At 39.5% G+C, this 26,831-nt stretch overlaps 2 protein-coding genes, 1 long non-coding RNA gene and 1 pseudogene across 3 annotated transcripts in view; 2 read left to right on the top strand and 2 right to left on the bottom strand.

Moving 5' to 3' along the window:
• LOC125963839 (UDP-N-acetylglucosamine--peptide N-acetylglucosaminyltransferase 110 kDa subunit-like) overlaps window positions 1-26,831 on the top strand; it is a 302,450-nt gene that overhangs the window by 14,887 nt on the left and 260,732 nt on the right. The window lies entirely within an intron of this gene.
• Window positions 1-26,831, top strand: part of LOC125963841 (UDP-N-acetylglucosamine--peptide N-acetylglucosaminyltransferase 110 kDa subunit-like) — a 673,346-nt gene that overhangs the window by 646,274 nt on the left and 241 nt on the right. The gene's annotated exons all lie outside the window — the stretch shown is intronic.
• LOC125963949 (ferritin light chain-like) lies at window positions 1,489-20,862 on the bottom strand (annotated as a pseudogene).
• LOC125963864 (uncharacterized) lies at window positions 22,355-24,358 on the bottom strand. Its single transcript, XR_007476286.1, has 2 exons — window positions 23,515-24,358; window positions 22,355-23,046 (listed from the first exon to the last, which is right to left on the bottom strand). It is a non-coding gene; the product is annotated as an uncharacterized LOC125963864 (long non-coding RNA).

Genomic DNA, 26,831 nt, shown 5'->3' with positions numbered 1-26,831 from the left:
TAGGAGGACAAGCATTACCATTAGCATGAAAAGTAGGGCAGACCTCAGTTGCAAAAGCTTCTAGCCATACACATAGGGCAATACGTAAATGATACACCTTATTGCATTCACCCATTCACCCTCCCCTGTTCATGCTAATTGGAAATTTCAATCCATTTCAGAGAAGTAACACAACTATCGATCATTTTCCCTGGCACGAATCTTCCTAGAGCTCACGCACTAGCCCATGTGTCTTAGATTTAATATCTGATCACTAGCTGGATTGAAGCCAAGAGGTGGTTCCCAAAGTTGCTGCACATTAGAATCACCTGAGACCTCCCTGTGCCCAGGCTCCTCCCTAGACCTACTGAATCAAAATCTCTGGGGCTGGGACCCAGACACCAATGTTTTTCTTAAAAGCTCTTTAGGTCATTCAAGTGAGCAGCAAAGCTTGAGAAGCAGCCCAATAACGGGAACAAGCTTATTTCACACAGATAAAGTGGGGCAATTCATGTGTTAAAAGAACATGAATATATGTCCATGCCTCTCTCACGCTTTGTCACAGTTTACCCTTCCCCCTCCCCATATCCTCAAGTCCGTTCTCTAGTAAGTCTGTGTCTTTATTCCTGTTTTACCCCTAGGTTCTTCATGACATTTTTTTTTCTTAAATCCATATATATGTGTTAGCATACGGTATTTGTCTCTCTCTTTCTGACTGACTTCTACACTGTTGGTGGGGATGTAAATTGGTGCAACCACTATGGAAAACACTATGACAGTTCCTCAAAAAGCTAAAAATAGAGCTACCATATGATCCAGCAATCTTACTCCTGGGCAAATATCTGGACAAAACTATAATTCGAAAACATACATGCACCCCTATGTTCACAGCAGCACTATTTATAATAGCCAAGACATGCAAACAACCTAAATGTCCACTCACAGATGAATGGATAAAGAAGATGTGATATATATAAAATGGAATACTACTCAGCTATAAAAAAGAATGAAATAATGCCATTTGCAGCAACATGGCTGGACCTAGAGACTATTATACTAAATGAAGTAAGTGAGAAGGAGAAAGACAAATACCATAAGGTACCACTTATATGTGGAATCTAGAATATGATACAAATGAACTTATCCATGACACAGAAACAGACTCACAGACATAGCACACAAACTTGTGGTTCCCGAGGGGAAGGGGGAGGTGGGGGAGTGATGGATTGGGAGTTTGGGATTAGCAGAGGTAACCTATTATATATATGGTGGATAAACAACAAGGTCCTACTGTATAGTACAGGGAACTATAGTCAATGTCCTGTAATTAACCATAATGGAAAAGAATATGAAAAATTATATATATGTATAACTGAATCACTTTGTTGTACAGCATAAACTAACACAACATTGTATATCAACTATACTTCAGTAAAATAAATTTTTTAAAAAAGAAAAAAAACATGAATATATATATATATACTTGTAGATATATGTATATATATTTCTTTTTTTCCTCTTTATTCTGTTTGTGTTTCAAATAGGCTTTTTTTTTTCCTTCTGCAAAAAGCGTTAGTGTTTCCATTTGGTCCAAGGCTTGGGAGAGGGCTCCAGGGCGGTTACAAAGCTGCCTCGTAGCTGCAGAGCAGGGCTTCAGGCAGAAGCTCTGATGCCAGAGGGGCTCCTCAGAGGCGGCTGGACTTCAGAGACTCCTGTTTGTGCTCGAGGGTGAGCCTTTCAAAGAGATACTCGCCCAGCACAGCCTGCGGACCAGCCAGCCTGCGGAGGTTGGTCAGGTGGTCGCCCATCTTCTTGATGAGTTTCACCTGCTCCTCCAGGAAGCGGCTCTCCAGGAAGTCACAGAGGTGGGAGTCTGCGCGGGCGGAAGCCAGGGCGCGCAGATGTGATAGTGCCTGGTGCAGGCTCTTCTCCCTAAGAATGGCGGCTTCCACAGCGTCCTGGGTTTTACCCCACTCATCTTGAGAAGGCTTCCGCGCATCCTGGAAGAGGGCGCGGCCACAGCACTGGTTTTGCATTTTCAAGAGACGCTGGGCGCCCTCACACTTCTCCTCAGCCAGTTGGCGAAAAATGTGGCCCACACTGTCCAGAGTCCCATTGTTGCTGTCGAAATAGAAGCTCAGAGAGAGGTAAGTGTCCCCAGATGCATGTTGAACAGGCGGTGGACGGCGGCCTCCACCTCGATGGAATAATTCTGACGAACCTGGGAACTCGTGGTTGATCAGTGATAAGGAGCTAAGCTCAAAAAACGGTGTTGGCCTGTCCTGGAGGCTGAGGATAGCTGAGTGGCTGATTCCAAAGGTTGCGACAGGAAGAAAGGTTGGAGGGTGGTCGGGGGCTGGAGCAAGGAGCGTCCCTGGGTCTGTTCATTCCAAACACTGTTGAAGCAAAAGACAGAACTGCAGGACTGCCGAGCGCACTGCCTCAAATAGGCTTTGATATAAATGAACAAGAAGTCCAAGCAAGGACAAAACTTACCCTTCCCCCCAGCAAAATAGCTGGCGATACACTAGAATCTAGACCTGGGAAGGGATTCTTCCATTACTTTCTGAACATTCCAAGCCACTAGAGCAGTGGTTCTCAAAGTATGGTCACCTTGTAACCAAGCAGTACCCTATGGGGTCTTCCTAGGACAGACCCATCCCCCATATCCTCTGCTGTAGTTCCTCTCTGAAGTACTCAGATAATAGTATCTCAGGCATATTTCTTGAGTTTTCAGATGCTAAAAACCACCACCCAATGGAAGAAATTAACTCCTTGATGATCATGAGCACGTAGCCCCCAGACCTTCTGGCACCTAAGGATGGATAATGTTACCTGCCCTGTGGCCTCAACATCAACCAATCAGAGGATTGTGCACGAGCTGATCACATTCCTTGGGACGTCCCTCCCTCACCTGGCCTTTAAAAATGCTTTGCTGAAATCCTTTGGAGATTTCAGGGTGTTTTGGAACTCGGGCCACCCCTCTCCTTGCTCGATCCTGCAATAAACCTTTCTCTGCTCCAGACTCCAGCCTTTAGGTTTGTTTGGCCTCATTGTGCTTCAGACAGACGGACCTGCATTCGGTAACAACCTGACCAGTTTTACCAGCGTCCCCTGATACTGTGTCAGATATTCAAGTTTTAGGGCCCTGTCCCAGCCCTATGGAATCAGCAACTCTGGTGGGGCTCAGTGATCTCTGTTATAACAGGCCCTCCAGATGATTTTTATTCACCTTAAAGTTTGAAAATATCTGCATTGTCAGCTGGCCAAAGCGTCCACCAGCAGGTGAAGGGGATTGGTGCCTGGAAAAGATAGGGACCAGCCAAGGCAAGTACAGCAGCATTTGCCGTGGTAGTAATGGAGAATGCCTTTTCTCCACTGGTTGGCACAGACTAGGATCTGGGAGCAGTGGCAGGGTTATTTAGGATGCTTTACATTTCAATGTAGACGGACCGCTGTCCTGGTTTGCCAGGGACTTCCCCTGTGTGAGCACTTAAAATCTCATCCTGGCAAACCCCTTAGCCCTGGGTTTGAAAAACGTAGGGAATAACATGAAATTTAGGGGAAACATGATCTAGGTTTTGGGCAAGTCACAAGTGCTAATTAAAGCTAAGCAAGTATGGACAACACTAGCGTTCTTTAGCCCTTTGCGGGGAGGTAAATCTGATTGGGTGAAAGGACTTATTGTTAAAGAGATCTTTGTAGAAACATCCCCTTCTGCTTAGTCCGCTGGTTCTCAGTTCTGGCTAGACATTGGCATCGTCTGAGGAGATTTAAAATGATTTTATTGGTCTACGATGACCAACCGTCAGTGTGAGGGTTTTTAAAAAGTGCTTCAGATGATTCTAATGCACAACCAAATTTAGGTGCCACTGCTTAAGCTTTTGAACCGCTGCTGCATATTTGCACCTCATCTTCCTATGAGAATATCCAACTGTAGTTGAGGTTTGTTTTTTTTTCTTTTTCTAACTGTCTTATTATAAGATTTACTGTCTTAAATAAGGTTGAATGTACAGAAAATCTTGCTAGTCCATCTGGTATAGCTGGATACTTAGAATAATATAGTTAAGATATATACCATTTAAGTATTGTGACTGGCCTTTTTTTGAAATTAACATATGCATTGAATTAGTATGTTCTCTTTTGAAGTTGTTATGTTGGGGAGCTATACCTCTAATCTGCCATTACTAAATATCTGGACACCTCTTATTAGGAATTGCTTTTAGAAATCTTTAGGGATTAAAACCAAGATTGCTGTATTATTTGTACTGGAACCACAAAAACCTCACAGAGTTCCCCCGCTGTACCTTCTACCCCCATCTCTAACCCTTGGCAACTTCTAATCTGTTCTCCATCTCCACGGTTTTGTTATTTTAAGAAAAATATGTAAACATAATCATGAATTACTTAATCTTCGGAGATCGGCTTTTCAAAATTTTTCCCTCGGCATCATTCCCTTGAAGTTCATTTCAATTTTTGCATATATTAATAATTTGTTCCAGAAACTTCTGGGAAGATGGCAGAAGAGTAAGACGCGGAGATCACCTTGCTCCCCACAGATACACCAGAAATACATCTACGCGTGGAACAACTCCTACGGAGCACCAACTGAACGCTGGCAGAAGACCTCAGACCTCCCAAAAGGCAAGGAACCCCCCACGTACCTGGTTAGGGCAAAAGAAAAAACTAAACAGAGACAAGAGGATAGGGACGGGTCCTGCACCAGCGGGAGAGAGCTGTGAAGGAGGAAAAGTGTCCACACACTAGGAGCCCCTTCGCAGGCGGAGACTTCGGGTGGCGGAGTGGGGGAGCTTGGGAGCCACGGAGTAGAGCACAGCAACAGGGGTGCGGAGGGCAAAGCGGAGAGATTCCAGCACAGAGGATCGGGCCGAACGGCACTCACCAGCCGAGAGGATTGTCTGTTCACCCGCCGGGGCGGGCGGGGCTGGGAGCTGAGGCTCCGGCTTCTGTCGGAGCGCCGGGAGAGGACTGGGGTTGGCGGCGTGAGCACAGCCTGCAGGGCGTTGGTGCGCCGCGGCTAGCCGGGAGGGAGTCCGAGGAGGGGTCTGGACCTGCCGAATAGGCAAGAGACTTTTTCTTCCCTCTTTGTTTCCTGGTGCGCGAGGAGAGGGGATTAAGAACGCTGCTTGGGAGAGCTCCAGGGACGGGCGCGAGCCGCCGCTAAAAGTGCGGAGCCCAGAGACGGACATGAGACGCTAGGGCCGCTGCTGCCGCCACCAGGAGGCCTGTGTGCGAACACAGGTCACTGTCCACACCCCCTTCCGGGGAGCCTGTGCAGCCCGCCACTGCCAGGGTCCCGGGATCCAGGGACAACTCCCCCGGGAGAACGCACAACGTCACGCCGGCCTCTGCCGCCGCAGGCCCGCCCCACACTCCGTGACCCTCCCTACCCCCCCCCCCCCCCGGCCTGAGTGAGCCAGAGCCTCCGAATCAGCGGCTCCTTTAACCCCGTCCTGTCTGAGCAAAGAACAGACGCCCTCCGGCGACCTACACGCACAGGCGGGGCCAAATCCAAAGCTGAGCCCCTGGGAGCTGTGAGAACAAAGAAGAGAAAGGGAAATCTCTCCCAGCAGCCTCAGAAGCAGCGGATTAAAGCTCCACAATCAACTTGATGTACCCTGCATCTGTGGAATACATGAATAGACAACGAATCATCCCAAATTAAGGAGCCCTGTGGATGAAAGGCTCTTGGTGCTGCAGCCAGGAGTCAGTGCTGTGCCTCTGAGGTGGGAGAGCCAACTTCAGGACACTGGTCCACAAGAGGCCTCCCAGCTGCACATAATGTCAAACAGCGAAAATCTCCCAGAGATCTCCATCTCAACGCCAGCACCCAGCTTCACTCAACGACCAGCAAGCTACAGTGCTGGACATCCTATGCCAAACAACTAGCAAGACAGGAACACAACCCCACCCATTAGCAGAGAGGCTGCCCAAAATCATAATAAGTCTACAGACACCCCAAAACACACCACCAGACGTGGACCTGCCCACCAGAAAGACAAGATCCAGCCTCATCCACCAGAACACAGGCACTAGTACCCTCCACCAGGAAGCCTACACAACCCACTGAACCAACCTTAGCCACTGGGGACAGACACAAAAAATAACAGGAACTACGAACCTTCAGCCTGCAAAAAGGAGACCCCAAACACAGTAAGATAAGCAAAATGAAAAGACAGAAAAACACACAGCAGATGAAGGAGCAAGATAAAAACCCACGAGACCTAACAAATGAAGAGGAAATAGGCAGTCTACCTGAAAAAGAATAAAGAATAATGATAGTAAAGATGATCCAAAATCTTGGAAATAGAATAGACAAAATGCAAGAATCAGTTAACAAGGACCTAGAAGAACTAAAGATGAAACAAACAATGATGAACACAATAAATGAAATGAAAAATACTCTAGATGGGATCAATAGCAGAATAACTGAGGCAGAAGAACGGATAAGTGACCTGGAAGATAAAATAGTGGAAATAACTACTGCAGAGCAGAATAAAGAAAAAAGAATGAAAAGAACTGAGGACAGTCTCAGAGACCTCTGGGACAACATTAAACGCACCAACATTCGAATTATAGGGGTTCCAGAAGAAGAAGAGAAAAAGAAAGGGACTGAGAAAATATTTGAAGAGATTATAGTTGAAAACTTCCCTAATATGGGAAAGGAAATAGTTAATCAAGTCCAGGAAGCACAGAGAGTCCCATACAGGATAAATCCAAGGAGAAATATGCCAAGACACATATTAATCAAACTGTCAAAAATTAAATACAAAGAAAACATATTAAAAGCAGCAAGGGAAAAACAACAAATAACACACAAGGGAATCCCCATAAGGTTAACAGCTGATCTTTCAGCAGAAACTCTGCAAGCCAGAAGGGAGTGGCAGGACATATTGAAAGTGTTGAAGGAGAAAAACCTGCAACCAAGATTACTCTACCCAGCAAGGATCTCATTCAGATTTGATGGAGAAATTAAAACCTTTACAGACAAGCAAAAGCTGAGAGAGTTCAGCACCACCAAACCAGCTCTACAACAACTGCTAAAGGAACTTCTCTAGGCAAGAAACACAAAAGAAGGAAAAGACCTACAATAACGAACCCAAAACAATTAAGAAAATGGGAATGGGAACACACATATCGATAATTACCTTAAATGTAAATGGACTAAATGCTCCCACCAAAAGACACAGATTGGCTGAATGGATACAAAAACAAGACGCATATATTTGCTGTCTACAAGAGACCCACTTCAGACCTAGAGACACATACAGACTGAAAGTAAGGGGATGGAAAAAGGTATTTCATGCAAATGGAAACCAAAAGAAAGCTGGAGTAGCAATTCTCATATCAGACAAAATAGACTTTAAAACAAAGACTATTAGAAGAGACAAAGAAGGACACTACATAACGATCAAGGGATCGATCCAAGAAGAAGATATAACAATTGTAAATATTTATGCACCCAACATAGGAGCACCTCAATACATAAGGCAAATACTGACAGCCATAAAAGCGGAAATCGACAGTAACACATTCATAGTAGGGGACTTTAACACCCCACTTTCACCCATGGACAGATCATCCAAAATGAAAATAAATAAGGAAACACAAGCTTTAAATGATACATTAAACGAGATGGACTTAATTGATATTTATAGGGCATTCCATCCAAAAACAACAGAATACACATTTTTCTCAAGTGCTCGTGGAACATTCTCCAGGATAGATCATATCTTGGGTCACAAATCAAGCCTTGGTAAATTTAAGAAAATTGAAATTGTATCAAGTATCTTTTCCGACCACAATGCTATGAGACTCGATATCAATTACAGGAAAAGATCTGTAAAAAAATATAAACACATGGAGGCTAAACAATACACTACTTAATAACGAAGTGATCACTGAAGAAATCAAAGAGGAACTCAAAAAATACCTAGAGACAAATGACAATGGAGACACGACGACTCAAAATCTATGGGATGCAGCAAAAGCAGTTCTAAGAGGGAAGTTTATAGCAATACAATCCTACCTTAAGAAACAGGAAACATCTTGAATAAATAACCTAACCTTGCACCTAAAGCAATTAGAGAAAGAAGAACAAAAAACCCCCAAAGTTAGCAGAAGGAAAGAAATCATAAAAATCAGATCAGAAATAAATGAAAAAGAAATGAAGGAAACGATAGCAAAGATCAATAAAACTAAAAGCTGGTTCTTTGAAAGGATAAACAAAATTGATAAGCCATTAGCCAGACTTACCAAGAAAAAAAGGGAGAAGACTCAAATCAATAGAATTAGAAATGAAAAAGGAGAAGTAACAACTGACACTGCAGAAATACAAAAGATCATGAGAGATTACTACAAGCAACTCTATGCCAATAAAATGGACAACCTGGAAGAAATGGACAAATTCTTAGAAAGGCACAACCTGCCAAGACTGAATCAGGAAGAAATAGAAAATATGAACAGACCAATCACAAGCACTGAAATTGAAACTGTGATTAAAAATCTTCCAACAAGCAAAAGCCCAGGACCAGATGGCTTCACAGGCGAATTCTATCAAACATTTAGAGAAGAGCTAACACCTATCCTTCTCAGACTCTTCCAAAATATAGCAGAGGGAGGAACACTCCCCAACTCATTCTACGAGGCCACCATCACCCTGATACCAAAACCAGACAAGGATGTCACAAAGAAAGAAAACTACAGGCCAATATCACTGATGAACATAGATGCAAAGATCCTCAACAAAATACTAGCAGACAGAATCCAACAGCACATTAAACGGATCATACACCATGATCAAGTGGGGTTTATTCCAGGTATGCAAGGATTCTTCAATATATGCAAATCAATCAACGTGATACACCATATTAACAAATTGAAGGAGAAAAACCATATGATCATCTCAATAGATGTAGAGAAAGCTTTTGACAAAATTCAACACCCATTTATGATAAAAACCCTGCAGAAAGTAGGCATAGAGGGAACTTTCCTCAACATAATAAAGGCCATATATGACAAACCCACAGCCAACATCGTCCTCAATGGTGAAAAACTGAAAGCATTTCCACTAAGATCAGGAACAAGACAAGGTTGCCCACTCTCACCACTCTTATTCAACATAGTTTTGGAAGTTTTAGCCACAGCAATCAGAGAGAAAAGGAAATAAAAGGAATCCAAATTGGAAAAGAAGTAAAGCTGTCACTGTTTGCAGGTGACATGATCCTATACATAGAGAACCCTAAAGATGCTACCAGAAAACTACTAGAGCTAATCAATGAATTTGGTAAAGTGGCAGGATACAAAATTAATGCACAGAAATCTCTGGCATTCCTATATACTAATGATGAAAAATCTGAAAGTGAAATCAAGAAAACACTCCCATTTACCATTGCAACAAAAAGAATAAAATATCTAGGAATAAACCTACCTAAGGAGACAAAAGACCTGTATGTAGAAAATTATAAGACACTGATGAAAGAAATTAAAGATGATACAAATAGATGGAGAGATATACCATGTTCTTGGATTGGAAGAATCAACATTGTGAAAATGACTCTACTACCCAAAGCAATCTATAGATTCAATGCAATCCCTATCAAACTACCACTGGCATTTTTCACAGAACTAGAACAAAAAATTTTGCAATTTGTATGGAAACACAAAAGACCCCGAATAGCCAAAGCAATCTTGAGAACAAAAGAAGGAACTGGAGGAATCAGGCTCCCTGACTTCAGACTATACTACAAAGCTACAGTTATCAAGACGGTATGGTACTGGCACAAAACCAGAAAGATAGATCAATGGAACAGGATAGAAAGCCCAGAGATAAACCCACACACATATGGTCACCTTATCTTTCACAAAGGAGGCAGGAATGTACAGTGGAGAAAGGACAGCCTCTTCAATGAGTGGTGCTGGGAAAACTGGACAGGTACATGTAAAAGTATGAGATTAGATCACTCCCTAACACCATACACAAAAATAAGCTCAAAATGGATTAAAGACCTAAATGTAAGGCCAGAAACTATCAAACTCTTAGAGGAAAACATAGGCAGAACACTCTATGACATAAATCACAGCAAGATCCTTTCTGACCCACCTCCTAGAGTAATGGAAATAAAAACAAAAATAAACAAATGGGACCTAATGAAACTTCAAAGCTTTTGCGCAGCAAAGGAAACCATAAACAAGACCAAAAGACAACCCTCAGAATGGGAGAAAATATTTGCAAATGAAGCAACCGACAAAGGATTAATCTCCAAAATTTACAAGCAGCTCATGCAGCTCAATAACAAGAAAACAAACAACCCAATCCAAAAATGGGCAGAAGACCTAAATAGACATTTCTCCAAAGAAGACATACAGACTGCCAACAAACACATGAAAGAATGCTCAACATCATTAATCATTAGAGAAATGCAAATCAAAACTACAATGAGATATCATCTCACACCAGTCAGAATGGCCATCATCAAAAAATCTAGAAACAATAAATGCTGGAGAGGGTGTGGAGAAAAGGGAACACTCTTGCACTGCTGGTGGGAATGTGAATTGGTTCAGCCACTATGGAGAACAGTATGGAGGTTCCTTAAAAAACTACAAATAGAACTACCATATGACCCAGCAATCCCACTACTGGGCATATACCCTGAGAAAACTGAAATTCAAAAAGAGTCATGTACCAAAATGTTCATTGCAGCTCTATTTACAATAGCCCGGAGATGGAAACAACCTAAGTGCCCATCATCGGATGAATGGATAAAGAAGATGTGGCACATATATACAATGGAATAATACTCAGCCATAAAAAGAAACGAAATTGAGCTATTTGTAATGAGGTGGATAGACCTAGAGTCTGTCATACAGAGTGAAGTAAGTCAGAAAGAGAGAGACAAATACCGTATGCTAACACATATATATGGAATTTAAGAAAAAAAAATGTCATGAAAAACCTAGGGGTGAAACAGGAATAAAGACACAGACTTACTAGAGAATGGACTTGAGGCTATGGGGAGGGGGAAGGGTAAACGGTGACAAAGCGAGAAAGAGGCATGGACATATATACACTACCAAACGTAAGGTAGATAGCTAGTGGGAAGCAGCCACATAGCACAGGGAGATCAGCTCGGTGCTTTGTGACCGCCTGGAGGGGTGGGATAGGGAGGGTGGGAGGGAGGGAGACGCAAGCGGGAAGAGATATGGGAACATATGTGTATATATAACTGATTCATTTTGTTGTGAAGCTGAAACTAACATACCATTGTAAAGCAATTATACTCCAATAAAGATGTTAAAAAAATAATTTGTTCCTTTTTGTTGCTCAGTAGTGTTCTATCATCAGATTTTATCACAATTTGTTTCAACATTCATCCACTGAAAGACATTTGAGTAGTTGCCAGTTTTTGGCTATTATAAATAAAACTGCTATGAACATTTATGTGTAAGTTTCTGTGGGAACTTAATTAAGTTTTTGTTTCTTTTGGATAAATGCTCAAGAGTACAATTACTGCGTTGTAGGGTGAATCTACTTTTAGGATTAAAAGAGACTGTCAAGCTGTTGATCAGAGTGGCTAAACCATTTTATTTTCCCACCAGTGATGTGATATAATTTTTCTATGTACTCGCCAGCATTTGATGTTGTCACTATACTTTAATTTTAGTTACTCTCTGACATCTCATTATGGTCTTAATTTGCATTTCCCTAATGGCTAATGATGCTGAGCATCTTTTCATGTGCTCCTTTGCCGTGTGTATATTCTCTTCCATGAAATGTCTGTTCCTGTCTTCTGCCTATTTTCTAGTTGGATTTTTTTAAGTTGTTTGGAGAGTTCTTTGTATGTTATAGATACAAGTCATTTGTCTCATATGGGATTTTCAAATATGTTTTCCTACTGTGTAATTTGAGTTTTCATCCACTTAAAAGGATCTTCTATGAAGCATTTTTAACTCATTTTGATGAGATCCAATTTATCAGGTTTTGCCTTTATTGATCATACTTTTGGTGTCAAGTCTAAGAATTATTCCCCTTGTTCTAGATGCCAAACATTTTCTCCTATTTTTTTTCTAAAAATGCCCTGCTTTTACATTTAAGATTATGATCCACTTTGATTTAATTTTTGTGTAAGGTGTGGAGGTTAAGGTTCATTTTTTGTTTGTTTTTGTCGAGGGATGTCCAACTGTTTCAGTACCATTTTTTGAAAAGTCTATTCTTCCTTGATAGCTTTTGCACTGCTGTCAAAAACAAGTTATATGTATTTATGTCAGTCTATTTCTGGGTTCTCTATTCCATTCCATTGATCTATGTATCTACCCTCCATCATTACTGCAAAATCTTGAAATTGGGTAGATTAATTCCTCCCATTTTCATCTTCCTTTACAAGTTGTTTTAGCTATTCTTCAGCCTCTTCTTACCATATAAATCTTAGAATAAGCTTGTCTATATCCACAGAAACCTTGAGGGCATTTTAAGAGTAATTGTGTTAAGCCTCTTAACTTGGGGAGAATTGACATCTTTACCATGTTGTGTTTTCTAATCCATGAACAAGGTATGTCTCCCTATTTGTTTGGGACTTAAAAATTTTTCTTCATCAGCATTTTGTAATTTTCAGTATAGAGGTCCTATAAATGTCTTATTGGGCTTATATTTAGGTATTTATTTAGGTCAGTTGTAAATGGCATCACATATTTTTATTTAAGCTTCTACACATTTGTTATTAATATATAATTTGATAAAATTGTGGTGATCTTGTACTCTAAATCATTTACAAACTAATATTATTTCTCAAGCTTTTTGTGGATTCCTTGGTATTTTCTCCATTTAGATTAACATCTCATCTTCAGATACAGACAGTTTTACTTTTCCTTATTCAGTATAATAGGATATATTACTATTCAACATTCAGTAGGATATGTTCCTTCCTATGCAACGTAGTAGGAATAGTCCTTTTATCTTTTAAATAAACTTTTTAAAAATTTAACTTTTAAATTTATGTATTTATTTATTTTTGCTTTATTTTCTTACTAGACCCTCCAGTGATATATTTAATAAAAGTGGTGAGAGCAGATATCGGTGCCTTGTTTCTGATCTTACAGAGAAAGCATCCAGTCTTCCACAGTTAAATATCATGTCGGTATAGGTTGTTTGTAGATCATCTTTATGAGTTTCAGTATGCTCCTTTTCTATTCCTAGTTTGCTTGGAGTTTTTTTTCTTCTTTTTTTAAAATCATGAATGGGATTGGATTTTGTCAAATGCTTTCTCTGCATTAATGGATAGGATCACATGACTTTTCCCCCTTAATCTATTGGATATGGTGGATTACACTGTTTAATTTTCAAATATTTAACCAACTTTGCATAACTGGAATAAATCCCACTTGGTCATGGTATATTATTCTTTTCATATATTTCTGGATTTAATTTGCTAATATTTGGCTGAGGGTTTTTCAGCCAATTTCATAAAAAATATTGGTCTGTAGGTTTCTTCTTTCTATACTATCCCTGTCTGGTTTTGGTATCAAGGTAATACTGGCTTCATAAAATTAATTAGAAACTGTTCCCTCTACTTCTATTTCTTATCAAATCATGTAAAATTGGTGTTAATTCTTTAAGTCTTGGGTAAAAGTGAAACATCTAAGCCTGAACATTTCTTTTGGGAGTTTTTAAATGAAAAACCGGTGTTTCTAATGGTTACAGGAAAATTGAGATTATCTATTTCATCTTGGCTGAGTTTTGGTAGTTTTGGGTGTAGAAACATTGGCCCATTTCATCTACATTTTTGAATTTATAGTGTAGACTTGTTCATAGTAACTTGTCCCTCATTAACCTGCAGGATATGTCATGGTATCCCTGGTTGCATTTCTGATATCTGTGATTTGTGCCATCTCTCTGTTTATCTTTATCAGTCTTGCTAGATCTTTATTGGTTAGATTGCTTATTTCAAAGAACCAGCCTTTTGTTTCATTGATTTCCCCCCCTATTTTCCTGTTTTCAGTTTCATGGATTTCTGTTTCATCTTTATTATTTCCTTCTTTCTGCTTGTTTAGTGTTTTTTCCTCTTCCTTTTTTACTATTTTAATATAGAAAATTAGATTATTGCTTTGAAATATTTTCTTTCCCAATTTAGTGCTATAAACTTCCCTTTCAGCATTGCTTTCACTTCATTCCGCAAACTTTGATCTGTTATATCTCCATTTTCTTTTATTCTATGCATTTAAAAATTTTTTCCTTGATGCTGTCTTTTTTACCCATGAGTTATTTGGAAGTGTGATGTTTAGTTTTCATGTGATTGAAGGTTTTCCTGTTGTCTTTCTCTTATTGATTTCTAGTCTGATTCCATTATGGCTAGAGAACATACTCTCTATGATTTTAATTCTTTTAAATCTGCTAATTTTTTTTATCGCCCAGTATATGGTATATGAGTGAATGTTCCATGGACACTTGAATATGTATTCTGCTCTTACTGAGTGTGTTCTTTAAATGTCAGTTATATCCTGTTGATTGATGATGTTTTCAGTTCTTCCATATCCTTGCTGATTTTTCTCTCTGGTAGTTGTATAAATTGCTGTGTTGAAGTCTCAAATAATAATTGTGGATTTAAAACTTTCTCCTCTTACCTTTTTCAGTGTTTGCTTCATGCATTTTGAAGTTCTGTTGTTTGGTGCACACACATTTAGTATCACTAGGTCATCTAGGTGGATTATTCCTGTTATCTTTATGTAATGACCCTCTTTGCCCCTAATAATTTCCTTTGCTCTGAAGTCTACTTTGTCTGATATTAATATAGCCATTCCTGCTTTTTCTGATTAATGTTCACATGATATATCATTTTCATCCTTTTACTTTGAACTACCTATATCATGATGTTTAAAGTAAGCTTCTTATAGACAGTATACAGTTGGATCATGCTTGCGATTTTTTAATCTACTCTTCCAATCTCTGTCTTTGACTTGGTTATTTAGATCATTTACCATTAATGTAATTATTGCCATGTCAAAGATTTGGTCTACCATGTTATTTTTTGTTTTGTCTTTTACCTTAGTTTCTCAATCCTGTGTTTCCCTTATTTTTCCTTCTTGTGGGTTACTTAAACATTTTTTAATAAGTCCATTTTAATTTAATTCATTTATAATCATTTGTGTATACTGTTTGTATAGTTTTCTTAGTGGTTGCTTTTGGCATTACAGTATACATATGTAACTTATCATAGCCTACTGGAATCAGCGTTTCATTACTTCAAGTGAAGTTTCAAAATTTTACTTCCATTTAGGTCTCTTAATATTCCCCAGTTTTAAAGTATGATTTTCTGTAGTATTTCCTTTCGCTACATTGAGAACCCCATCAGATGGTGTCATCATTTTTGCTTTGACCATCATATAGAATTTAAGAAACTCATGAGGCTAATGATAGTCTCTTATATTTACCCCATTTGTTTTCACCCATTCCATTGTTCCCCTTTTCTTTCTGAAGTTCCCAGTCTTCTGTTATTGTTTATGTTTTCATAACAGTAGGTGATATCTTGGATTTCCAGTGCAACTGGATATGAGTTTCAGGAAACACTGAGCCTGGCTCACTTAATGCTACTGAGTTGGAGGGTTTGTATACGTTGGGCCTGTTGGCACAGCAGATGCTAGCAGATTAGACTAATGTTGATGGGACTAGTGCCACAGGAGGATGGGTTCCCATTCAGGCTATGCTGCTGCTACAGTAGATCAAGTCCCCCTCTACCCCAAGTGTGGGGCAGTGACCTGCTGCTGTCACTGCTTTGTATTAGGCTCCTTTTGCCTCAGGTGTGTGGTGGGATCCCTTGGAAGCTGCTGCTGCTGCTGCTGTCAATCACAAGGTTAAATTCATTTCAGAAATACTTAAGTATAAATATATAGCCTGGCTCTTGTAGGACCTCTGTTTTTTTTTTATTGCTTTCATACAAATTATCCCAAATTTAGTGACTCAAAACAACATAAATTTATTACCTTACAAGTCTGACATTGGTCTCAATTAAGTAAAAGTGTTGGCAGGATCAACAGATGAATGGATAAAGATGTGGCACATATATACAATGGAATATTACTCAGCCATAAAAAGAAATGAAATTGACTTATTTGTAGTGAGGTGGATTGACCTAGAGACTGTCATACAGAGTGAAGTAAGTCAGAAAGAGAAAAACAAATACCATATGCTAACACATATATATGGAATCTAAAAAAACAAGAAAAAATGGTTATGAAGAACCTAGGGGCAGGGCAGGAATAAAGACGCAGCCATAGAGAGTGGACTTGAGGACACAGGGACGGGGAAGGGTAATCTGGGATGAAGTGAGAGAGTGGCATGGACATATATACACTACCAAATGTAAAATAGCTAGCTAGTGGGAAGCAGCCACAAAGCACAGGGAGATCAGCTCTGTGCTTTGTGTCCACCTAGATGTGTGGGATAGGGAAGGGAGGGTGGGAGGGAGATGCAAGAGGGAGGAGATATGGGGATATATGTATATGTATAGCTGATTCACTTTGTTATGAAGCAGAAACTAACACGCCATTGTAAAGCAATTATACGCCAATAAAGATGGTTAAAAAAGAAAAAAAAGTGTTGGCAGAGCTACATTCTTTTCTGGAGGCTCTTAGGGGTGTTTCTGTTCCCTGGACTTTATCCGCTTCCAGCGGTCACTTGTAGTCCTTGACTCAGAGTCCCTTTTCTCCACCTACAAACCCCAAAATGTTGCATCTCTCTGATTCTGCTTCTATTAGGACATCTCTCTCTTTCTCTTTCTACAGTTGGGAATGGTTTTCTGCTTTTAAGGACTCATGCAATTAGATTTGTTCCATGAGGTAATCCAGGATAACCTTTCTATCTCAAGGCCTATAACTTCAGTCATATCTGCAAAGTCCTCTTTACCATGTAAGGTAACATATTATTGGGTTCTAGGGATTAGGGTGAGGGCATTTTTAGGAGCCATTATGCTGCCTACCACACCCTTAACAAGTGACCTTGAGAAAATTACTGAGACTTTAAAGCCTTACTTTCCTCAAACATAAAATGGAAAGAAAGATAACTAGTTAATATCATGAAAGTGAAACAGTATATATGAAATCAACTAATTCAAAAAATAAGATTTCTTTTTCTTTATGATTGGCATGATTCTCAGAGTTCAGTTACTTGAAGAGTTACTTTTTTTTAAACAGAACTAAGGAATTTCAGGGTTCAGGTGCTGTAAGATTGTCTGAATTATCTGAGTAACAATTAGCTAAGCACAGGTGTAAAGCATTTGATTTACTCCCTGGTGTCCTTTATCTTCTCATCCCACTAAATCCATATCCCTTGTCTAGCTCCAGCCAGTAGAGTCAGAGCTTGTTTTACTGTTTAACTAAAGTTCAATTTAAATTTGCTCTACCTCTCCAGATTCTCAGCCCTGGTTGCATATTATAGTCACCTGGGGAGATTTCAAGACCTACTTGATGCCAAAGTTTTACTTATCATGGATATTTGAGGAGGGACCTGGAATGAAATGCTCTAGCTTATGGTTTGGGGAGCCAAATCATAGTCTACACTGAGCCAAATCATTTGCGAGATCAGCTCTAAAAAGCAATTTATCTGTGGTGACTGATGCTCTTCCTTTGTCAGTATGCTTGTCCCTCTTTGGGGGAAAAGAAGAAGGGGAAAAAAACCCCAGCGGCTGGGCTCCCTGAATTATAACCTGATGCTGTGGAATTAGTGTTGGCTCAGAGCGCACATCTTCCGATACCCATTCTCTCTCCTGCTTCCTTGCATGAGCTTATATCCTTGGGCAGTTTTTCATCCACCACCCTCTTTTGCTTCTAATCTTAGCAAATAAAGTCTCTCCTTAGTGAAACAGCATTTCATGAGACTTACTGGGAGCACAGGTCTGTTCCAGACCTATCCTATTTAGCTAAAGCAGATATAAGTGATGTATTTTTGGCATTCATCCTTGTGGGTTGGAGAGAGAAGACAGAATTTTATCCTTTAGGTGTCATATGACTGGGCAAATGGGCTCATTCCCTCTACTGCCTACCATGTAAAATACTGAGGGTATTACCTCTAGAAGGTATCTTCTAGGTATCAAAATAGCTCAGATAAGTCATATTTCTCAGTAAAAGGTGACAAAACTATGGCTTAGGTGGTGAATTTTCCATGTCAATTTGTCTGGGCCACCATGCCCAGTTATTTGGTCAAATATTATTCTGGATATTTCTGTGATGGTGTTTTTGTGTTTTTAAAAATTTTTATGTTTTATTTATTTATATTTTTGGCTGCATTGGGTCTTCGTTGCTGCACATGGGCTTTCTCTATTTGCAGCAAGCGAGGGCTACTCTTTGTTGTGGTGTGCAGGCTTCTCATTGCGGTGGCTTCTCTTGTTGCAGAGCATGGGCGCTAGGTGCACGGGCTCAGTAGCTGTGGTGCATGGGCTTAGTTGCTCTATGGCATGTGAGATCTTCCCAGACCAGGGCTCAAACCCGTGTCCCCTGCATTGGCAGGCGGATTCTTAACCACTATGCCACCAGGGTGTTTTTGGATGAAATTCATAATTAAATTTGTGGTGGACTTTGAGTAAAGCAGATTATCCTCCATAATATGCATGGGCCTCATCCAATCAGGTGAAGCTCTTAATAAAGACTGACCTCCCTGTCGCAAAAAGGAATTCTGCCAGAAGACTTACAGAAATTGAACTGCAACTCTTCCGAGTCTCTAGACAGCCTAACCTGCAGATTTTGAATTTACCAAGCCTCTATTATTGTGTGAACCAATTGTTTAAAATCTCTCTCTCTTTCTCTATCTTTATATAGATATGGATATAGATCTAGGTATCAATATCGATATCTAGATCTATATCTGTCAGTATATATGGGCACATTGTATACACATGCTGTTGGTTCTGTTTTTCTGGAGAACCTTGACTAATACAGTGGCCCATATAAATAAAAGGATGAACCCAAGTTCACCCAGGTAGACAGTAGTACAATGAGAACTGGAACTTAAGGCCTCATGACTCATTCAGCTGTGAACACTGACCCAGAACTGGCGTCCGCACACTCTGGCCCACTGATCAGATCTCGCTTGACTCCTGGTTTTGTACATAACGTTTTGCTTGAACCCAGCCGCACTCATTCATTAACGTATTGTGCATGGCTGTTTCTGTGCTACAGCAGCAGATGGGCAGTTGCAATGGAGACGTATGGTACAGAAAATCCAAAATATTTACTATCTGACCCTTTACAAAGAAGATCTGCTGACCCCTGCTCTAGGATGCCATCTGATTTCTGATAGCACCGAGGAGAATAATTCATGCACATTGGGATAGATTGTTAATCTCATGTCCTCCTTAGGTCAAAGATCTCTTAAATGCTCACCCTTGCAATAGCCAGCTTGGGGAGCATTGTCTGAGGATGCAGAAATTTTTCTTGCCAGGTCTTTCCAATCCACACTGCTCCCTGACTATGGTTCTTAAAACCTTTTTTTTTTTTTTAAATTTTTATTGGAGTATAGTTGATTTACAGTGTTGTGTTAGTTTCAGGTGTACAGCAAAGTTTATCAGTTATACATGTACATATATCCACTTTTTTTTTTTTTTTCTTTTTTCAGTACGCGGGCCTCTCACTGTTGTGGCCTTTCACGTTGTGGAGCACAGGCTCCAGACGCGCAGGCTCAGCAGCCATGGCTCACGGGCCCAGCCGCTCCGCGGCATGTGGGATCTTCGCGGACCGGGGCACGAACCCGTGTCCCCTGCATCAGCAGGCGGACTCTCAACCACTGTGCCACCAGGGAAGCCCCACTTTTATTTTTTTTTTGGAGTCTTTTCCAAATAGCCCATTACAGAGTACTGAATGGAGTTCCCTGGGCTAATAAGAAGAGCAGGTTCTTACTAGTTATCTATTTTATGTATAGTAGTGTGTATATTTCAGTCCCAATCTCCCAATTTAGCCTCCCCGCCACAATCCCCTGGTAACCCTAAGTTTGTTTTCTACATCCGTGCCTCTACTTCTAAAACCTGTCTATTTTAACCAACTACCACTCATTGCTTACTGTCTCTGGCTTCATGTACTTGATAATAAATCTACTTCTTGTTCTATCCTGGATGACATGTTCCAAGGACTGAGATAATATCTTATTCTACATAATTTGTCCTTGATATTGTCTATCTTGGGGTCTTCATCTATGTCCCAAAGAAGACAGTCACTCTGTCTTCTAGTACTACTATTAATACCACATCTTATGGCATGAATTTGACCCAATGCACTGCACTATCCCTTTAGAAGCTGTACGCAACCTGTCACTGGGTTTTAGCACAGGGGTAGAACTCAGATTAGTGATCATATATAAACAAATCTACTTGACCAGAAACTTTTTGTCTCACCATTTATTACACAAGTAACTTCTGTCTTTGCATCTATGATGTAAATATTTTTAATCTCCTAAATTATCTGAAAAATTATTTAGAGCTTCCATTTCAGTAGGCATTGGAATTGCTGTGTTATGACTATTTCATTATTTTATTTCCAAGTGTTAAATTAGGCTTCAAGCTTTGGCCAAGAGTAGACAGGAAAGGGTTTCAAAGAAATGAAGAGTGGGAAAAACTTCTGATGCAAGGGAGACTTAATAAAGATTTGATTTTGAATCAATAATTTATAATAAAATTTGAGTTTGAATCAATAATTTATGTCATTGCAAAATAGCTCCCTGGTAAAATTCCATTCTTTGGTAATCATTAAGTACAGAAATTAACAATCAAAATATGCAGTGACCTTCTTCATTTTCTAAAAACAAACCTATATCTAGATGAGAGGAGAATTCATCTCATAACTCAGGCTCTGGACTTACGACTCCAAGTTCTGTCTTCTTTCAACCATACCTGCTAAGTTTCTGTCTAACTTCTTGAGCATGAGGTAATGGTGTCAGCTTTCATCCCCTTCCTCAGTATATAGCTTGGTGAGTATGAGTAAGGGATCTAAAACTTGAGAACCTGGGTTCAAATCTTGACTCTAAAATTTACTTGTTGAGTACTCTTGAGCATGTTATCTGTTTTTGCCTCAGTTTTCTCATCTATAAAATAGAGATACCATTACTTCTCTCAGGGAGTTGCTATGAGGGTGAAAGAGAAAATTCATACAATGCAAGAATTTATCAGTTCTTGGAACACAATAAATACCGAAAAATAATGTTAGCCATTATCAAGGCCCCCTCATTTTATGGATAATATAGATTAGTTTATATAGGTCTAATATTTACATATGCATAAACATTTTGTACCTATGTGTGTGTATACGTTCTTCTTAGAAATTGAGCAGTCAACATTCACATCTAAAAATCTGTGCTCTGTGAAATGTAGATATCCTGTGTACACACACAGTGCTATAGTTATCTATTGCTACATAATAAAGAAGTCCAAACTTAGTGGTGAAATAAACAAAAATTTTAATATGTGCCCAGATTTTGTGGGTCAGCAATTCAAACAGTACACAGAGGAGATGGCTTGTCTCTACTCCATGACTGATATCTGAAACCTCAGCTCATGAGGATTCGGATGGCTGGAGCTGGAATCATCTAGATAATTTTAATTCACATGTCTGGCCCTTGAAGACTGGGCCCAACAAGGACTGTTGACTGGAGTGCCTATAGATGGCTGCCCAGGTGGCTTGGACTTCTCATACGTGGTAGTTAGGATTCAAGATAGAGTATCCCAAGAGAATGAGTGTCCAGGGTTGAAGCATTCCACGAGAATCATGCAAAAGCTGCATGACCTTTTATGACCTAGTCTTAGATGTTACATAGCATCACTTTCATTATATACTATTGCAGGCGTTGGAGACCTTTTTCCATAAAGTGTCAGACAGTCAATATTTTAGGCTTTACAAGCCATACAGTCTCTTTTGCAACTACTTAGCTCTGCTGCTGTGATGTGAAAACAGACACAAACAATACATATACTAAGGAACATGGCTGTGTTCCAATAAAGCTTCATTTTTATAAAAGCTGGTAGAGGCCTAGACTTGGCCCACCAGCCATAATTTACTGACCCCTGCTCTATTGTTTGAAGCCATGGAAAGCCTGCCTAAATTCAAGGGAAAACACCCACATCTGGATGCGAAGAATGGCAGTGAATCTGAGACCCTGTATTAAAACCACTACATATGGGATATTTATAAGAGGATCCGTCTGCATACCTTGTTTCTCCCATGTATGGTGGGTATGAGGTATTGGGACATCTTACATCTCTGTAAGCCTGGGTCAGGGTCAAAGTTGGAATCTGAACTCAATGACCTTGATTTCTGGAATAATCGGTAACTCTAATTATGATTTGCTTACACTCCTTACCCCAATAAATATACCACAAAAGATAGATTTCAAGTAAACAATTGCTTTATGGCAAATTTTTATCAAGTCTCCATTGACTGAATTATTCCATTTTGGTTGGAAAGCATGAGCTTTTTTCTTTCCTAAAGAGATCTGCAACTTTTCAGATGTGGCATTTCATTCTACTGAGAGGATGATGTAGGTTTTTATAAACGGAAAAAGCAGGGCAGGCTGAGTTCACTCAGATCGTACTAGTGCTTAAAGGAATAACCGAAACTGGAACACAGGCTTCCAGGTTTTCCTGTCCTGTGCTCTTTCCGGTAGGTGCCATTGTCTGCTGGGTCTGGCGGTAATAATTTCTGACCTTTACCTCTCTACGCTCTTGTGAAGTGGTTTGGGGCTTTGTTAGCTTTCTTATGAGTTTGTACTAAATTGTGTCCATAAAGTAGGCTGAATTCCTCAGGGAAGAATGATAGCTGTTACTGTGTTATTACTGCAAATGTTGTGTTGGTTACCTTTTTTTCTTTTCTTTTGTCCAGTTGTATCCTGAACTTAAAAGTTATATTATCCGAAATGAAAGATGTGCATCTGGTAGAAAAGACTAATTTAAGGGATGAAAATTCCTGATGATTGCTTCAGTCAACCCTTAATACACACTGAGCTTCATTAGTAAATAGACAACTCTCAGACCATTCCCTTGGAAGAGGTCGCATAATCAGGCTTTGTGTTGATTTCGCATTCTGTTCGGTAGAGACAGAACAAATTAGAATAATTAGCTGGTACAGGAAAGCACAATGAACTTTCTTCTGTTTTTGTGATGCATCCCATAATAAGGGTTGAAAATGAGACTGGAGGTAAGAACGTGAAACTCAGAAGAGCAAAGGAGAGAGGATATTGTTTCTTTGAAAATATTCTTTCAGTGTTGGCCCAGAAGAAATATGAAGCTGAGGAAATTTTTTTTTAATGATGATTTTTGTGTTGATGATGTGAGTGTGGAATTAGTAAGAATCAGGAAGCAAGCATCCTTTTCCACCAAGGACTTGGGAGCAAATGAAGCCATAAATACTCCCTGCTCTTGGAAACCCTTTTGGAGCAGTAATCAGAGAAGGGTAAAGGCAAAGCCTCAGGGCAGAGGTGTTCAGAGCAAAGGGATAGGAGGAGAACAAAAGGAGAGTGGATATGTTTAGAGCTGTCATTTTGAAATTTACCTGCTTCTGATTCAGTGCTGCTTTGCTGCTCTGTTGGTCCAGTGGAAATCCTCAAAGCAGGAGCAGCCGTATTTTAAAATAATAAGGTTAGAACAAATGACTTTAATCCAGGTCTCTTTAGCTCAAAAGCACAGAGGAGAGTGTGAGGAAAGAGTGAGGCCACGAGGAATTGTTCACTGGGTACCTTTTCCCCAAACCTCACTAACTGGGAGAAACTGACCACTGGATTATGTGCCTTGAAGGAAAGCAAATATGTTGAAAGCAAACAGTGTGGAGCTTGTTTAGAAAGCAAGCTGTATCATTTGGTCACCTGCTGATGATAATAGCATTGGCTGAGACCTGACCATTTACAATGAAGGCACTTCTGTAGGTAATAAGTTCCAGGAGGGCCCGAACTGAGTATGTCTGTTTCAGCATTTAGCATGGTCTAGCATCTGAGAGGCCGGTACATTATTGGCATATAGTAGACTTAAAAATGAATATTTGTGGATTGTCTGAATGAGTGGATGTGTGTGATTCATATCCTATTTGCAGGTCCTATGCCCTACAGTGGATTTTCAACGTCAGGTTGTGAAAGTATTTATGACGGGGATTGGCATTGTTCCCTATCTAATGGATAAAGATTACACATGAAAGGACTTTACATTGACATCCCAACAGCCTCATAGGAATTACTTAACAAAAAAATAAAATTGGATTCTGTATAATTTCTAATTTGTAAGCTGGCCAGAACACTGGTATTTCAGCCAGTCCTCTGGTAGTTCCGATGACGTCCCCATGATCACCCAGGCATAATCAGAATGGCTTTAGGATTTGGGAGCCAAAATGTTCCTCAGTATTTATGGCATTCTAGTCCATTTAAGAAAATGGAGTATTGAAAAAATAGCTTCAGACACAATATGGCATTTTATGATTTAGCATGAAATCTGAGAAATACAGAGGTTATCAGAAGCCTGCAATGGTAAAGTTCCCTCTGCTATTGAAGTTATTGTCTTTAAACAAAGATTCTATATCAGTAATGCTATATATATATATATATTTTTTATGATATTCAGGTTAATTTCCTATTCTCTCTAAGGAAGTAATTGGTTGGTTGGTATGGGAGATGGTGTGGCTTCCAAAGGTGAAAAGTATTATTTTGTTGTAATTTCCAGCTACCTAAGGATGGGAGAGGCCCAGGACACTGCAGTCAGTATATTATGTGGAGCAGGTTATATTGTGGTTTATTTATGAACTTTTACATGTTTATTTTCTATGCAAGTTTGTGTGCTCCTTTTTGAGTTTTGGTAGATAAGTGTTTTGTAACTTTGGAATACTTGGAGTTTATATATATATATATATATATATATAAATGTAGTAGTTAAAGCCGTGGAGAGTGTACTAGTCTACCTAGGTTCAAATTTTGGCTTTACCCTATGACTTCCCTGTGGCTTCCTCTGCTCACCTATTCAAAAGGAGGATAATAAGACTGCTGTGGTGAGTTACATACTAAGTGCTATTTAAGCATTTGCTATAATGATCATGTATACTCGAAGGCAAGGAACTTGCCACTTGATCGTCTCTGTATTCCTAGTGCTTAAGAATTCCTAGTGCTTTCCTAGTGCATTGTCTTAGGATAGAGATAGCTCAGTACAGTTCTTCTCACTATAAAGTACTGTTACGTTGAAAGTCTTTGCTTGTGTACTAATAATCTATGACATATCTGCTGAGGACAAAGAAAGGAATAGTTTTAAAACTGCAATGGATAACAAAAGATTGTATGATGTAATGCCTTTATTATGTAATTATAAAACTAACAAATGATCATGGTAGAAAATTTGAAAAACTCCTAGACAAAAGAGAGATCAACAAAATTTGGAGTAACTTTCAGAGTGTAGAGCTGTCCATGAATATTAGTGCTTTCATATTTTCCAGGACTTTCAGTAGACTCTGCTTCTTAAGAGTCTATTCATGATATTTTACTTTAATGATGTTTTCATCATGGGGAAACACACACACACAGAAATCTGTTAAAAAAAAGACAGACATGTAAATCACTGATGTTTCAGATAGCCACATGAAATAAAGTGAGAAAGGTCAACAAGCTGAAAGGATGTGGAGTAGCATCTCCTTAATTGCTTACATAATTCTGATAATTACCTCTTTGTGGATAAAGTAATTAATGGGGAATCTAATTTAAGAAAAAGATATGAACTGCAAGCCTTCTCGAAGCCAAGTATTTCTTTCCACAAAAGGTTACTTTCCACGGCCATTCTTCCTTATTACCCGACAGGGAAAGAGTATTGTATGGCAAAGGATCTTCCTGAAGGAGGGTCCTTCCCACACTGATTGTCATAAATGACTTCGGAATTACTGTTGCTGTATTACCAAAATCTTAAACTAGGATATTTTTGACAAATGCGGTTCTTAGTTAATTTTTAGAGCTACAAACTGTCAGATGGCTCTGAAATAACAATTGTCTGGCTATTCTTCAGGGTGATCACAATACGGTAATGACCTTGAGGTATCACTAAAAAGCAGGAAGGTGTGAGTCTTCCTTTGGTTCCAGAGTGAAATGCGAGTTGGAGTTGGAGTTGGAAAAGAGGCCCACAAACAAGTGATAGGGAAGGAAATGTGAGGTCATCAGTGAAAAACCAGGTTGAAGTTAAGGTGAAGAGGCATGAGGAAATGGGCAACTGTTCCAGTATTACAAAGATCATCAAGAAGCATATCCATGAATGTGGTTTGTATTGCAATCTGCTGAAAAAGAGACAAATATCCTGGCCTGGCCTTCATGGAGATTATATTTTATTGATTCTGATAATAGATTATCGTTGAAAAGGGCCTCCTATAAATTATAACCATGCAAAGGCAGCAAGACAATTTTTTTTTCTTTATGTATGTGTTTCTCATTCCTACTCACTTCTATCTTAGGGGAAGAGAAAATCACACACACAAAAAATGTCAATTCTCAGCTATTCATTTTCAATATAATTTTTTTTCCAAATTCCAGTGGAGGCAATAGGTTAACTGTTAAGATTTGTAAGCCTCAAAAAGCTAGATTTTTACAAAGTGTAGCCAAATTTTATTCTATAAATAATAGCTTTGCAAATAATATATGGTGATGCAAAGTTGGAAAAAGCTGGTTTTTCTTCCGTGAATGGCTTCACTGTGCTGGGAGAAGAGGCACAGAAGAAATCAAAGTAATTAAACGTGGGGTGAGTTTTCCTGATAGGGGACTCTAGTGGTTTAAAATAGACTAGATAATCCTAGGGATAATCTGAGGGTAGAACAGACCAATGCCTCATTTCCAATCTGGTACCCTGGAAGAAAACAGT

This window comes from Orcinus orca, chromosome 3, assembly GCF_937001465.1.
Source record: "Orcinus orca chromosome 3, mOrcOrc1.1, whole genome shotgun sequence".
NCBI classification, from domain to species: domain Eukaryota; kingdom Metazoa; phylum Chordata; class Mammalia; order Artiodactyla; family Delphinidae; genus Orcinus; species Orcinus orca.
The sequence above is the reverse complement of the archived record's forward strand: the minus strand, read 5'-3'. Positions and strand labels throughout refer to the sequence as shown.